General features: G+C 35.5%; 1 long non-coding RNA gene and 1 pseudogene across 2 annotated transcripts in view; one reads left to right on the top strand and one right to left on the bottom strand.

Moving 5' to 3' along the window:
- Positions 1–14,599, bottom strand: part of LOC145241551 (uncharacterized) — a 1,723,551-nt gene that overhangs the window by 1,149,769 nt on the left and 559,183 nt on the right. The gene's annotated exons all lie outside the window — the stretch shown is intronic.
- Positions 8,944–9,152, top strand: LOC145241748 (U2 spliceosomal RNA; annotated as a pseudogene).

The raw sequence follows: 14,599 nt of genomic DNA, 5'->3' as shown, positions 1-14,599 counted from the left end.
ATAATAAAATTATTAATTTTTATGTTATGTAAGGGATAATCTATTACTTTGGGGCAAAATAATGTCGTTTTATATCGGATATATACGTCTAAAACGATGTTATTTTTGCACCAATCTAATACTTAATTTACTCTCGAAACAAATGAAAAAGTTACTGAAAGTTCCATATTTAATGTAGGTTACATAGGGCTACTGCCGAGTTATGACTGGCGGAGGGGGATCAAGTTACAATCGTGAGTTTAATAAAATATAGCATTCAAAATCCCGTGCTAGTTCTCGAGTTGAACAAAAATAGTCCATGGTTCGGAAAAGTTTAACTGCAGTAAATAAGAGATTATTTTATTTAACACTAAATTTTACGCTCAACAGTAATCTTAAGTATATTGGTTGTCTCAGAATTTTAGATAGCTGGGATTATAAGAAATGAGAACGAATGGTAACGTTTATGTTATTCTGTCGTGTTATCACATTCAAAGGTAAGAAGATACACCGAGAACGCTCAGACCTTTCATAATTTTACAGGTATCCGTTTACAGTAGACATAAAAACGATAACATTGTTTAATAAGAGCATTCCCCTGCTATTGTGGACAATATATAAGTAGAAATTAGAAATTGTGGATATTCCAGTTGGCATAAGATAGGAGATGTTTGTGGTAGTTAACCTGTCCTTATATAAATATTTAATAAGTGGAATCAGAGATTATACATCATTCGAGCATATTTCATACATATACCGTTAAAATATTGAAATACCGCAACATTCCAGGATAACTAGTTTCTCGCCTTTTGGCTTATTATTTTATATCTTTTGACATACAGTCATTTCATCTCAAACTCGTATCATCGAAGTATCCTAGTTTTGATAAATCGTGAGTCATTTTTTTTTTTAAATCGAATGAACAGACTAAAAATAATTTTAAAAAACACACGGTATACACGTATAAAGTTAAAAAAGTATTAAGTTGCCATCAACTAGAATCGAAACCTAAAGCAAAACTAGAATTAAAAGTTGGTGACGTTACCACCATACTTATGTGACACATATATAAAGTGATTAAAAACAACAGAGATGAATGTAAAACATGCACGAGGCTTTAAAAAAAACATGACTCAAAATACATGTCAATAGAAATACACCCATTTGAGGCCGCTAGCGGCGCTCTGCAACGTTTAGTTTCTGAACAGACAGACACGCATAGTGAGTTTTATAAATTAGATTAATACATTATTCAGTCGGATAAGACAGCCATGTTCAGATCTTGTGAAATCTAGCATTCTGATTTGAACAGTTCTTTCAAATTTCCGCCCTTTTGGAGCTTATATAAAAGAGTTCCGGATGTGAGCATCCTTACATTTCCCGACTCGCTTCTCGTAATCACTTAGCCGAAATGCCAAACTGAATGCATGGAAGATATACTATTATCTATAGTATAATATCCCTGCCCCCTCTCAAAATAATATTCTTCTTTTGTGTGAATCTTTAGGATCATCTTCCTTCCGCCTTAAAAGCAAAGTATATCATATGTATACGAGTATAGTACAAATTGCCAAATTTTAACAAGCATCTAATCACATCTAAGTATATATGGTTTACACCTTATCGATCAAACAGTGTTGTTTTAATTAATTTCATTTGCAGAGAAATAAAATTTGGTAAAGTATGGAACTAAAATATAAATCTCGACGAATTCTCAAGGAAAGTAGGCGGGGTGCAGTCTATAAAAAAAATTCGCAAAATTCACTTGCAATTTTAATTCTCCTAAAGGGTGTTAGGTCAATTCACAGTCCGGGCGACATTCAAAATAAAATTAGGAATTACTTCAGAATAGTACTACTATTGCTTATGGGATAAGTGCATGTTACTCTCATGAATTTATTAAAGGATGTCTTTCAGAATTCTGGCCAGGTTCAGACTTCCACAAAATACACCAAAAAATAACAGAGTTACCACCAAGCGAAACCTTCTAAAAAACATCAACAGTGAGAATATGTGTCTGCTGATGATTATGATATCAGGAGCACAGTTCTTTCGGAATGGTTATTACTACAAACATAGGTGAAAACACGACGGTTTCATTCTGGTTATCTGCACCTCCATCTTGTTATTGTTTTCCTTAAGTTAAATCTGTAGTATAAGAATGCATAAGATGGCGGAACCTATTTTTACTGAAGCCATTAATTTGTGGGAAAACTTCCATCGGAATATTAATGAATCGATTGGGAGTCTTGATTAATTTGCACCGCATTTCAAAACAAACATCGCTAATTAAGAATAGAAAGAAAAGACTTCAAGATTAGAAAACTAAGGTTCATAGATTGTTTTTATATGTTTAGAGGAGAGAGACGTTTGTCGTTCTGTTTAGAAATTCTGCATTTTTAATCTTTATATCTTTTGTTGTTTTATAGTCTTTGTTGTCTTCTGCAAAGTTTTTCATATCTTTACTTTTTTGAAATTCTAATGTTCAATCGTTCTTGCTTTAGTTTTTAACGTTAGTACGATTTTAAGCGTTTCCTTTTCGAAAATATAAAAGACAAAAAAGATTCAATCAGACATGGAGATAAAAGAACGACAAAAACAAATAATGACGCAGATGAACTTTAACCCGTTCTTAGTTACCATTTACATCTGATTAAAGTGAAGGAAAACATAAAGAGAAAGAAGTAAAAAAAAAATAAAACAATCCCAGTGTTCTCTTCCGTTTTCCTTTGTTGCGACTTTAATTTCTACGAATGCTCTGTCCGTCAGTATTCTGGTGTGTTCCACAAAATACAAAAAACAAATACTAGTACTATCTTGCTTATTTAATCGACGCCTCATTACTGAATATGTCTTTAATTACATTTATATGTTCTATCTGTCAACCAATCTATTATTCGTGACATTCGTACTCTTGTGTATTCTTATGTATTTCTCTCGTCGTGTGGCTGTTTATTTTTTTATCATGTCATATCTCTATTATTATATACCTGCCACTATTTATGTGAGTTACTTTCCACATACGTTCCGAAACGGCTTGCAAATTTCACAAAAAGGTAATAAATGTATGGCACTGTTCTTAAATATGTAGTATGCAGAAACAGCAAGTGGCTATGATTCTGCAATTCGAATAAAAATATTAAATGCGACATATATTTGTTTAACTATTTGTTCTATATATCTATGCCTAAAAATATATACATAACAATATTCACCCCCCCTTTCTAATATGAAACTTGATGAAACCAGCAGTTAATTTAATTTTGTAATTTTTGAGCGATTTTCTAGACTTCCAAGTGTTTAGTAATTTATTTAATTTTCTGATGTAAGGGATTATCAAGATTTCAAAGATATGACCCTCTCATGTCCATTATTTGTTTTTGGACTGTATAATGGCTTAAAAAAATTAAACACATGCAAAAATCTCATCCAGCTTAAGAGAGGCGTAACTTATCTCGACTTTGAAATTTATTTATACTAGATTTGTTTTCTTTTTATTTTGTTTTACCACTTTATCTTTTGTTTATGTATTTTATTTAATTTTGTATTTTGAGCGATTATCTAGACGTCAAAGATGTCAGTAGACCACTGTCGAGTAAAAATGTATTATAGCCTATGGGAACATTTATTTATTTATTTATTGTATATTTGGTTTTTGGTGACGTTTCTGAAGGAATATTTGAAATTATAAAATACCAACCGCTTGATTAATTAGTAAAATGCAAAAATCAAGTATATTACTGCTATTGTGCTATAAATAGAAGCAGTCGTTTCAAACGAGCGCCTGTTATATAAAAGACTACACTTTTGATTTTATATGCCTGCTTTACTGGACATGCGGTTTTACTGAATTCAATTTAAGTTTAAGACGAAAAAGTCAAGTATCATGATGCAATTGTGATTTAAGCAGAAGCATTCATTTCCCTGCCATATGAAAGAACCAACGCTTGACGTTATATATTTGGGCCTTATTGAACTTCTCAAAAGCACTTGTAAAGGTAGGCTACATAAGCTGTCAACTATTGTCAAAATCTATTCATTTCCCCGGATTTTTCAAGTAGAAATTACCTATGCCAATCGAAGAGATTCGCATACAAAACTCAGCTAAGAACACTTATTAATTTACTTCGTATGAAATTTGATTAAAACCGTCCCACGCCTTTTGTAGTTCATTTGGAGGTAAATCTTTTTTTTTTAATTACATTTTTACCCCAAACACTTTGGTGTAGGGGGATAATCTAAGCGGCAACAACTACTTGGATACTATGTTGAGATTTGAGCAGCAAGATGTATGCTCCCTTTACACTTGAACTTCTGCCTGTCAGTACAGTTGAGAAAGCAGGGACCTGGAATGGAATTCCAAAGTCTAGCGGTTCGGTGGAAGAAACTACTGGAGTAGAAAGATATTTTACATCTAGTGATCTCTACTGTGTGGTGGTGGGATTTAGCTGCCTGTCGGGTTTGTCGACGATGTCTACGTCGTGGGGGCACAACTGTCTGCAGTGCGCCAGAGCATTTACCATTAAAATACTTGTAGAAAAGGCAGAGGGGTGCAACGTTTCGTCGATGGGACAGAGGCTGAAGCTTAGATGCCAGTTCAGGGCCTATCAGATTGGCGACTCTCTTTTGAACCTTGTCTAGGAGCGAGAGACTATTAGCAGATGCACCAGCGCAAATATGACAGCAATACGCTATAAATGGGAGAATGGTGGCCTTATAGAGATACACGATACTTTCAGGTGTCAGTAGTTTTCTAGCACGGTAGAGAGAGCCTACCTTCTTCGCAGCGGTCCTGGCAATGATTTCTATTTTATGGTTCCAACTAATGTCTCCTGTGAACGTTAGGCCAAGCAGTTTGAAAGATCTTCTCTCAGCTAAAGAGTCAATGGCCATTGCTATCGGTGGCAGAGAAGGTTTCTTGTAATTATTGAAGGAAACTTGTTTAGTCTTGGCAGCATTGATTGTGACCATCCATTTTTTCCCCGTTCCACTACAGATTTAAAGTCATCCTCTAGTGTGTTTGCCATTTCTTTAGATATGTGGTCATTTGTTTTCCTGTCATGCCTGTTATAGGGTCTGGTGTCATCAGTATATATACCCATCTCACGGGCAATTTTGTCGGGGAGGTCATTAATGAATATTAGGAACAATAGAGGTCCAATGATAGACTCCTGAGATACTCCCGCATTTATATCATATTGTTTAGATGTACGGCCGTCGATGACAACCTGGATTTTTCTCTTATCTAAGAAGGATGTAATTATGTTAAGTATTCTACTAGTGATAACGTATGATCAATTTTCTTGAGGAGACCCTCATGCCATACCCTGTCAAAAGCCTGGGATATATCTAGAGCAACCGCTCTGACCTCCCCCGCTTTGTCCAGTACATGGTATATACGTTCAGAGATTACAGTGAGGATGTTAGCTGTGGAAAGCGCTTGTCTAAATCCATATTGTTTGTCAGTCAGAAGGTTAGCATCAGTAAGGAGACGGACTAGAGCATAGTTAAGTAGGCTCTCTAATATTTTGGCGAAAAGTGGGAGGATTCTAATGGGGCGATAATTCGATGGGTCAGTTCTTTCGCCAGACTTCTTGAATACTAGTACCACAGAAGCAGTTTTCCAAAAACCCGGAAAGCAAGACCCATTAAGGCATTTGTTATAGAGTTTGGAGAGAACTGGAGCTACTTCGGCTAAGCACTTTTTTAATAGCACAGATCGGGTCCACATGCGTTAGAAGTATCTAGAGCTTTTATGATAGCATGCACCTGACCAGGGGGGATTTTTAGATCGTCTAGCGTGGCTCTGTCCGCAAAGGAAAGTAAGGCAGGGGTGGTTGGAAGGGTTCAGTGTGGAGTTTGAGGCAAACCGACTGGCAAGCATATAAGCCTTGCCGGTTGATGAGAAAACAACCTCGTGATTCTTGGTTAGAGGGGAAATTGTTGATTGCCCATTATTTACTACACTGTTGTAGATTTTCCAGAAGTCACGAGTTCCTAATTTTTGTGTTTCGACGCGTTTTTTAGTGTTTTCAGTAAATTATCTCTTAACTTTCTCTATTTCTTTCTTAACGTTTCTTCTAGCTGCTATATACTTCTGTCTGTTTGAACTAGACTTATGTTGGTTAAATCTGCGGTATGCATGCTGCCTTTGAGCAATGACAATTGCGCAATCAGAAGTAAACCATTGGGAAGAGCCCGGCTTGCTATAGAATTTCCGCATGGGGACATGTGCTTCAATTGCAGTTTTGAACCATTCAGTGGTCTCAATGTACACTGTTCAGCAGGAAGAGAAAAAATATTCGAAAATCTTGGCATTTTTAATTATGCTTGATTGTTATTGCATTGAGTAGTTCATTTAAATGCAAATAAAATAATCCGGCTTCGCATCAGTGAGTGAGCCTATACGCAAACAAGTCAAATAAGAGAGAAGCCCTGACACCGAGCGTATTCCCTCCTATTATCATCAAGACGAAATTAAATTACACGTTACAAAAAACAACAAAAACAGGAGTACATATATAAGAGGTTACGGGTGAATGAAGTCAGAAATGAAAGAAATTAATGCATGAAAACAAAATGATAAAAACGGTTACATACAAATCTACGAGAAAAAATTATAGATAAAGTAGGCCGTCAAACGGTTCGTTTTCTATGCTGATAAACGACAGTAACTACAAGCCGAAACGTATGTCGTTAAATGTGAAAGCAGCTGAAAAACATGATGCTGTTTTCTAAACAATGTACTTCATGTAGATAAAAAATACTCTGAGATTAAAATCGAAACTTAAAGGCAGTGGGTTAGTACAATAACGACTAGCCTATCTTTCAGAAGATTTTAAAAGTATACACAAGCCTACAATGTAAAGGGTTTCCGTAAAAACACAGTATCTCCCGGCGTTCGCTTGCTTAATGACGAGTTTCGGCTACATTTTTTTAGAGTAAGTTTTATCCTGTTACTGTGCGTTAATAAATTATATATCAAGGATGGTTAGATTTTTCGTAAGTTCATTATTTATTTTCGTACCTATTATTTCTACTATGTTTCTTTTATTTATTATTATTTTTATTTTACTCTTACTTTGATTATCTTTTCTATTTTGTATATGTTAATTGTTACATTACATTTTACTCTTTCATTACGTCATTTAATCCATGATTTATTCATTAATTAAATGTTAATTTTATTTCTCTTTGTTTTCTAAGATTTAAAATAACCTATCTATCTCACATGTTTATTTTTTAATAATCATTTTACTTTTCACAAACTAAGTTTTAATTCTTATTTGTTTGTCCATCACGATGTAGTTTATAATAGTATTTTAACTGATAACAGATAAATAGTATTCTTGTCTCTCAGCCATACTTTATTTTAAAACTAGTAGGCCGCCCGGCGTTGCCCACTCGTTAAATATGCATAAATATTATATTTTGATTTATGCAGCATTCTTAATTATTATAAAATAAACACGCTATGTATAAAACGTAACGATACCTCCTTAAAAAAAAGAGAAAAAAGAAAAGAAAACAGATAATCTTGTGCGAGGATTATGCTTTATCTAAACAGGTTACTTCTTGTAAGTAAAAAATTCTCTTAGATCAAAACGAAAACCTAAAGACAGTAAGTACAATAACATTTAGCCTAGCTTTACACGGACATTTAAAAGTGTATTCAAATCTACTTTATTTTAATTTAAAGTATATGCTATATGCATGATCCACACATGCCCATTCGTGAATCAGTGTACAATTACAGATCCGATAACCAACCTCTGCCCCCCCTCGCCAATCTTTTCACGAAAAACACCCGTCTAGCTGAATCCACTGTGAAAAATTTCCCCCAATCTTTACCTGTGCCTAAATCAAAATGTGGATTCCGTGAATAAATCTTCTTTCTTAGAACTACACGCCTGTGGAACTCTGTTCCGTCTTCGTGCTTCCCACCGGACTATAACTTGGATTTCTTCAAGTCCAACGTTAACAAATTCCTAATGAACGGCCCCCTTAAGTAAACACTTAATCAAATATCCACACGAACGTAATGTACTTGCAATAACCCTTATCCTTGAGTGGCTTCCAGACCTTGATAAGTGGTGATCACTGTGTAAAAAAAAATAAAAACACTACATACAAATTATCCGATTTTGACCTCTTCGCGCCCTTTTTCCCCAGATTAAAACTGATTAAAGAGTTTTCCACGTTGTCTGAATACCTTATATATAAAATTTCAAGTCTGTAGATAAAAAAATAATAAGCATATTATCTAAGAATCATCCTCACACACACATTCTAACATTTCTAGATATGTAACGTGGATAAACATTTTTTCTATGTTTAAAATATAATGTTTAATCTGTTTTAGTCGCGTGCAAGCGACTCTATAAGTCACTACGTCGGTTGGTCGGTCTGTCTGTAACATTTGTGCTTTGTGTTCAAAGGTCTGTTGTTAATACATGCTCATCTTAGCTTTTTAAAGCTTTTCTTGTATTTTGAGCTAAGACCAAAGTGTAGTATTTGTTCCGGCAGATACTGCAAGCAAAGACCCTATGTGGGGGCAATCCCACATATAAAATCTTGGTCAATGCAGGGGCAACCCTTCGTACCAATTGTCACTACCTAGCTCCTCTCCTCCCCGGGGAGTTGACCCCCGTTTCCCCTTCACTCCTCACATTAAAAATCGGCCTTGTGCCTAATTTGTTGGTGGGGGAGCAAATAAATGCCCTTTTCCTGGCCTTTTGGCCAAGATCAAACTGCAGTATCTGTCTGAACAGATACTGCAAGCAAAGACAATATGTGGGGGCACCCCCACATGTAAGACCTTGGTCAATGTAGGGGCAACCCTACATACCAATTGTAACTATCCAGCTCCTCGACGCCCCGAAGAGTTGATCCTAATTTCCCCTTCACTCCTCACTTTAAAAATCGGTCTTGTACCTAATTTGCTCGGTGGGGGAGCAAATAAATACCCTTTTCTTGGCCTTTTGGCCAAGATCAAAGTGTAGTATCTGTTCTTACTACATGCTGTACTTATGTTTGTAATTTTTGATATAAAGGGAGAGATCACTTTTCTGTATTAATACAATGTAAAATGATCACCCACTTTATAACCAACCAGCCTCAAAGCAATTCATGTCATTCTCCGAATCATTCAAGTGGTTTTTGAAGGATTCCAATTATTTTTAAGCATTCAAGTCATTCTTAAGGCTATTCAATTCATTGTTATGTTCATTAAAGTCATTCTAAGGCATTTACCCTTTTATTTATTTAAGTCATTTCAGCCCATTTTTCGGTCATTTTAGTTTATCTTTAAGAATTTCATGTCTATCCTACATTCACGCATTCGTTCATTACACGAGAGCATGCGACTAATGGCTACCGGCCTTGTTACATCTTAGATGTACGGCATAATCACGTTGACACACCGGTACCCGCTTGATCACCGAAGTTAAGCAACGTTGAACCTGGCCAGAACTAAATGGGTGACCATTTGGAACTTCTAGGTACTCTATGTGCTCTCCGCTTATCTCGGCATTGTTTCAAGTTGTCCTGAATTTTCCTTGCCACTGCACTCAAACAGTGCCGATTCAGATAAGGTGTTGTTGACGATTGCGCGACCCTTGCCTCACAATTACAGGCGCAGTTTCCCCTACAAGGTGTGTCATTGATCTTTTGAGACTGAGCAGAGGCTTCGGAGATGTGGATTGCACTGTACTTATAACCCTCTTACAGCGAGAATTTGTAACACTAAAGGCCGAAAGTGTTTTTTAATATCATGAGAGATGGAGCACTCAGCTTGTCAAAATTTACAAGGTAACCCCGACGGAATTTTCCAGTGTAAGCGCCGCCGCGTATTAGCAACAAACTAACACCTTCTCCAAGAGAGAAAAAAAAAAAGCCTGGGAAAGTGTGCTTTCCAGAAGAACAGGAGGCAAATGACTTATTCCTGCCAGGAGAAAAAGGTACATTTTAGAAATGACATCGTTTCTCTTGATTTTGATGCTCAGGAAAAATCAGCTTAAACATCAGATTATCACGTTCAATAAACAACCGAAATACTTGATAAATAACTTTCTACCTGAAAATTCTTCCTTCAAACTCCTCGGCTTAGAATTAGTAAGAAATGTGAACTGGAACAAATATATTGAGAACATTGCGAAGACAGCGGCATGGAAAGTGGGCTCCCTATATCGTGCTAGAAACTACTTACACCTGATAACATTCTGTACCGCTACAAGTCCACCACTCGCCCGTCCATTTTTTTTACACAGTGATCACCACGTATCAAGGCTCGAAAGCCACTTAGGGATAAAGTTTATTGCAAGTACATTACGTTACTGTTGAGTTTGATGAAGTTTTACTTAAGGGGGCGGTTCATTAGGAATTTGTTAACATTGGACTTTAACACATCCAAGTAGTAGTCCGGTGGGAAGCGGCCAGACGGAACAGAGTCTATGAAGTATTGTGATCACATCTGGGCTTGTGAATCTACCATACGTCTCTTTTATAGCGTCCACAAAACGGTCTCCAATCAAATAGGCCCCACTTTGTTATCTAGGCTCCAACCCCTGTCCTATCGCAATAATGTTGCATTCCTGTGCCCGTTTTCCAAGTATTTTAATGAGATGTTCTCTGAAAAACTCATTGCACTTGTAGCTCCATCGACGTAGATATTTCCTTCCTAGATCGGTTAGACTTAGGAATTCCCTTCCTGCTACTTATTACCCAAACTGTACTTATATGCAGAATTGTCCAAATGCAACATAAACCAACATATTTATATTTTTAGGCGTGTTCCGTATTAGTAACTCCTTACGTTCAAGTGAAAATGTGGCTTGTCTCTAGGTGAAGGTAAGAAAATAGAAAGCTCATTGGGTTTAGTTTACATAACTTAAATAAAATGTAATTAATTTTCCTTGCTAAATTGTAAATAAGATTCCCTTTCGTCTACCACTCTTGAGGTCAAAATAAAAATATTCGCTATTTTGTCTGACGTACCATTGAAATAAATGTTTTTTTGTACTATGCAAGTCTTAAATATGTATTGTAGAGGTGAAAAGCATCTATAATATACATCTCACCTGTCTGTTTAAATGTATGTGCGTATGTATGTTTGTATGTCTGCCTAAAAATAGATAGATATAAGGGATTTTCACGGGATCGGTATGATGTTTACGCACAACACTTCCGACGACAGATCAAAAAAAAGATGGGTAAAAACATTAATTATTTCACTCTCTACTGGGTACTTTTTTACAAGGAGGGGTCCTTTTTTCGTCGATCTTTTGGAAGGTCATCCCCTCTGTTCAATTACCTAGCCTTTAAACCTATGCTACTTCCGTTTGGGCGATGGGCACAACAACGAACGCATCACGTTTTTTCACCTTTTCCTCCACGGAATGTTTCGAACCTGCCTGCCTATTACTAGTTCGTGTTTTGCTTTACACACACACCTCCAACCAGCCGGGCAACGCCAGCCACCCAGGCTGTTATCAAATAAAATCCGAAGTTCGAGAACTACATCTTCATCACTTCCCTTGTGAACTCCGGATTTTCGATATATCTCTTATACATGTATAGTACCTCCTAGACGACATTACACTCGACTAACAAGGCAATCAGCAAAATCTACTCCTACATTGTAGAGATTCCTAGATATCGGAAAACCGTCTACTCGAATAGTTTTTTCACTCTGGCGCCTGCAATTTAGAATTCCCCTCCCAGACCCTTGCTTCCCTGACTGCGCTTACATGCGGAATTTCAAGTATAATGCAAACATACATCCTGCTGTCTAACTGCATAAATTGTATCTTTGCATATCTTGTCCAAAATAGAAGCCCCTCACGACAAAGTGTCCCTGTGCCTTGTTTGAAGTAAAGATTTAATACAAAAACATAAATATACACCTTATTTTAGTCTTTTAGATTGGCAACTGTAGGGGTGGCACCCACTCATTTACGTATGTGCATAATATTACACATAAATAGCAAGACTCGGTTAGTCTGAGTGTGTGTTAACCAGAAGCCACCGAAGGCCAAGCCGAGAGCAGATATTTTCTCCAGCCAAGACTATTACCTGACAATCATTATGTAAATATACTGTAAGTATACTTCTCCTATTACACTTCTTATTGATCTACCTTTGTTTTTTGAGTCGTCATTTGTATTGCCTTATACGTTATTTGGTTCAACCTGCAAACATAACAGTTGGCGACGAAAATGAACGGCAAACATAACAGCAACCATGACACTCCACGACATACACAAGATGTAATTCTCTTCTCAACTTGTACGTGTTGTAGTTTTATTGTCGGTAAATAACATTTCCATCAAGAAACGCGTAGATATAAAAGACGCATCTTAATAAAGGTCGTGTTTTTTTTTACTGTGATTTTCCACTTACGGGTTCGTTTGAATTTACATTAAGTATGTTCATTAAAGTTCATACTGTCTTTTTTATTCTACATTTGTATTGATTAGGTTTAGAAAAGTGGAATAAAGGGGAAATGTATTTTCTTGATATTTAAATTAACAGATGGCGTGGTGGATGTGTGGGGTTGCTTTTTGATGGCAAATTCTCAAGGGAAATGCTCTAATGAGGAAAATAAATGAATGATGGATAAAAGGGTCGCAATTTAAAAAAAAATGAAGCGAGGAATGGGTTAATAATAGAGAAAAAAAAAAGAATCAGATGTGAAGGAGAGTGCATAGAAAAGAGTGGATGAAGGAATAAGAGTAAAGAAAACAGACAAAATATTGAAAGCATATAAAAAAGAAAAAATGGAAATATATATAATTCAAAGTAGAAAGAAGCATACATAATAAAAGAGGGGATGAGAGATATAGCAATTAAATAACTAACAAAAATATAAAAACGTCATTGCAGAACGAATGAAGAACGAAGGGAAAAGAAAGATGAGACCGTAAAAAATGAAGGGATGAAGGAAAGAAAGAAAAATGGAACAAACAAAAATAATTTAAGACCAAAATCGTTCACGTAGAGAGTGACTCTTTAAAAGACGGAAAAACATGGTCTAACAACAGTTTGTAAAAAAGGATAATAAAATACAGAAAATTAGAAAGAGTAACGCTATAGCTAAATGAAACCATGAATAAACGAAAAAAAAAACGTAAATAAAGCCGGAAAATAGAAAATATGGCAAATATGGCAAAACGAAACAATAAAGAAAGAAAAAGAAAGAGGACAAAATTACTAAGAAAAGTTGATAGAAGAAAGAAGTGATCCCACAAAACAATGATAGTGGAAGTCTATCTTTGTTGTATCGTTATTTATATGACCAGTGCTCGTCTGATATCCAATCTCTGGTCCCCTCTCACAAATCGTTAATGAAAAACACCTGTCTAACTGAAACCACTGTCAATAATTTATCCCACCTTTTATTTGTGCCTCAATCAAAACGTAGCTTCAATGAACAAAGCTTCTTTCTTAGACGTGCACGCCTGTGTCACTCTATTCCGTTTGCCTGTTTCCCACCTGACTAGAACGTTGATGTCTTCAAGTCCAACATAAACAAATTCCTGATGAAACTTCCACCTTTAATAAGAGACTATCAAATCTCCGTTACTAATGATTACTAGGATGTTATCCTATTGATTACTGTACACGCAATAACCGGTATCCACGAGTGACCTCCCGGCCTTGATAAGTGGTGACTTCCATGTAACAAAAAAGAAAAAGGAAATATACTAGACAATTAGAAAGACAAACGCTATGGCTGTCTGACACAAACACGAAAGCCATGACTGAACAACACAATGAAATAAGAAAAAATATATAAAAAAATTAGAACGAAAGAAAAAAAAGGAATGCTATGGCAGAACAACATAATGAAAAAAATGGACAGTACTAAAATAACCGGAACGAAGCAAATTAAAAAGAAAAAATATCACTGAATAGAAAACCATAACAATTTCCTAAGAATAGAAATAAAAAAAGGTTACACAGTATGAAAAAGAAAAATACAAAGCGGAAGAAATAGAAACATCAATAAACAAAATTAATAAGTAAACAAAAACTGACCATCGAAACAACAAACCAGCAAGAATTATATCTTTTATTACAAAGTCGCATGCAATGGAAAGATTGATGTAAACCAAGGGCAATGTTAATCGTGACGTATACAAGCGATGTTAATTTTGGCAATTCTTCCGGATGACATAATCCAAGAAAAAAGAGGAAAAAGAAAAACAGTAATTTACACAAGGTTTGTTAATATGGATAAGACATTATCTTGTATATAAGCCCAGTGTTGGTCATGACAAATGAAAAGCACCGCTGATTTGGGGCAGCTGAGAGAGATAGGCGTTGAGAATTACGGATAAATTATAATACGCGAAAGGAAAAGTTCGGACAAATATTAATGATTTTATAATTTTGCACTCATATGAGGATATACATTTATGTTGTGTTAAAAAGGAATATATATATATATATATATATATATATATATATATATATATATATATAAATGTGTGTATATATGCATGTAAAATGTGTATCTATACGAGGGTAAATCAAAAAAGTTTTAAGACAAGTGATATAAATTCAATCTAAATCAAAACAGAGCAACAAAACAAGGTTTAATTGCACTACTGATTACTTA

Source organism: Euprymna scolopes, chromosome 20, assembly GCF_053919585.1.
Source record: "Euprymna scolopes isolate OS-2025 chromosome 20, ASM5391958v1, whole genome shotgun sequence".
Lineage (NCBI taxonomy): Eukaryota > Metazoa > Mollusca > Cephalopoda > Sepiida > Sepiolidae > Euprymna > Euprymna scolopes.
This window is presented reverse-complemented; position numbering and strand designations above follow the sequence as displayed.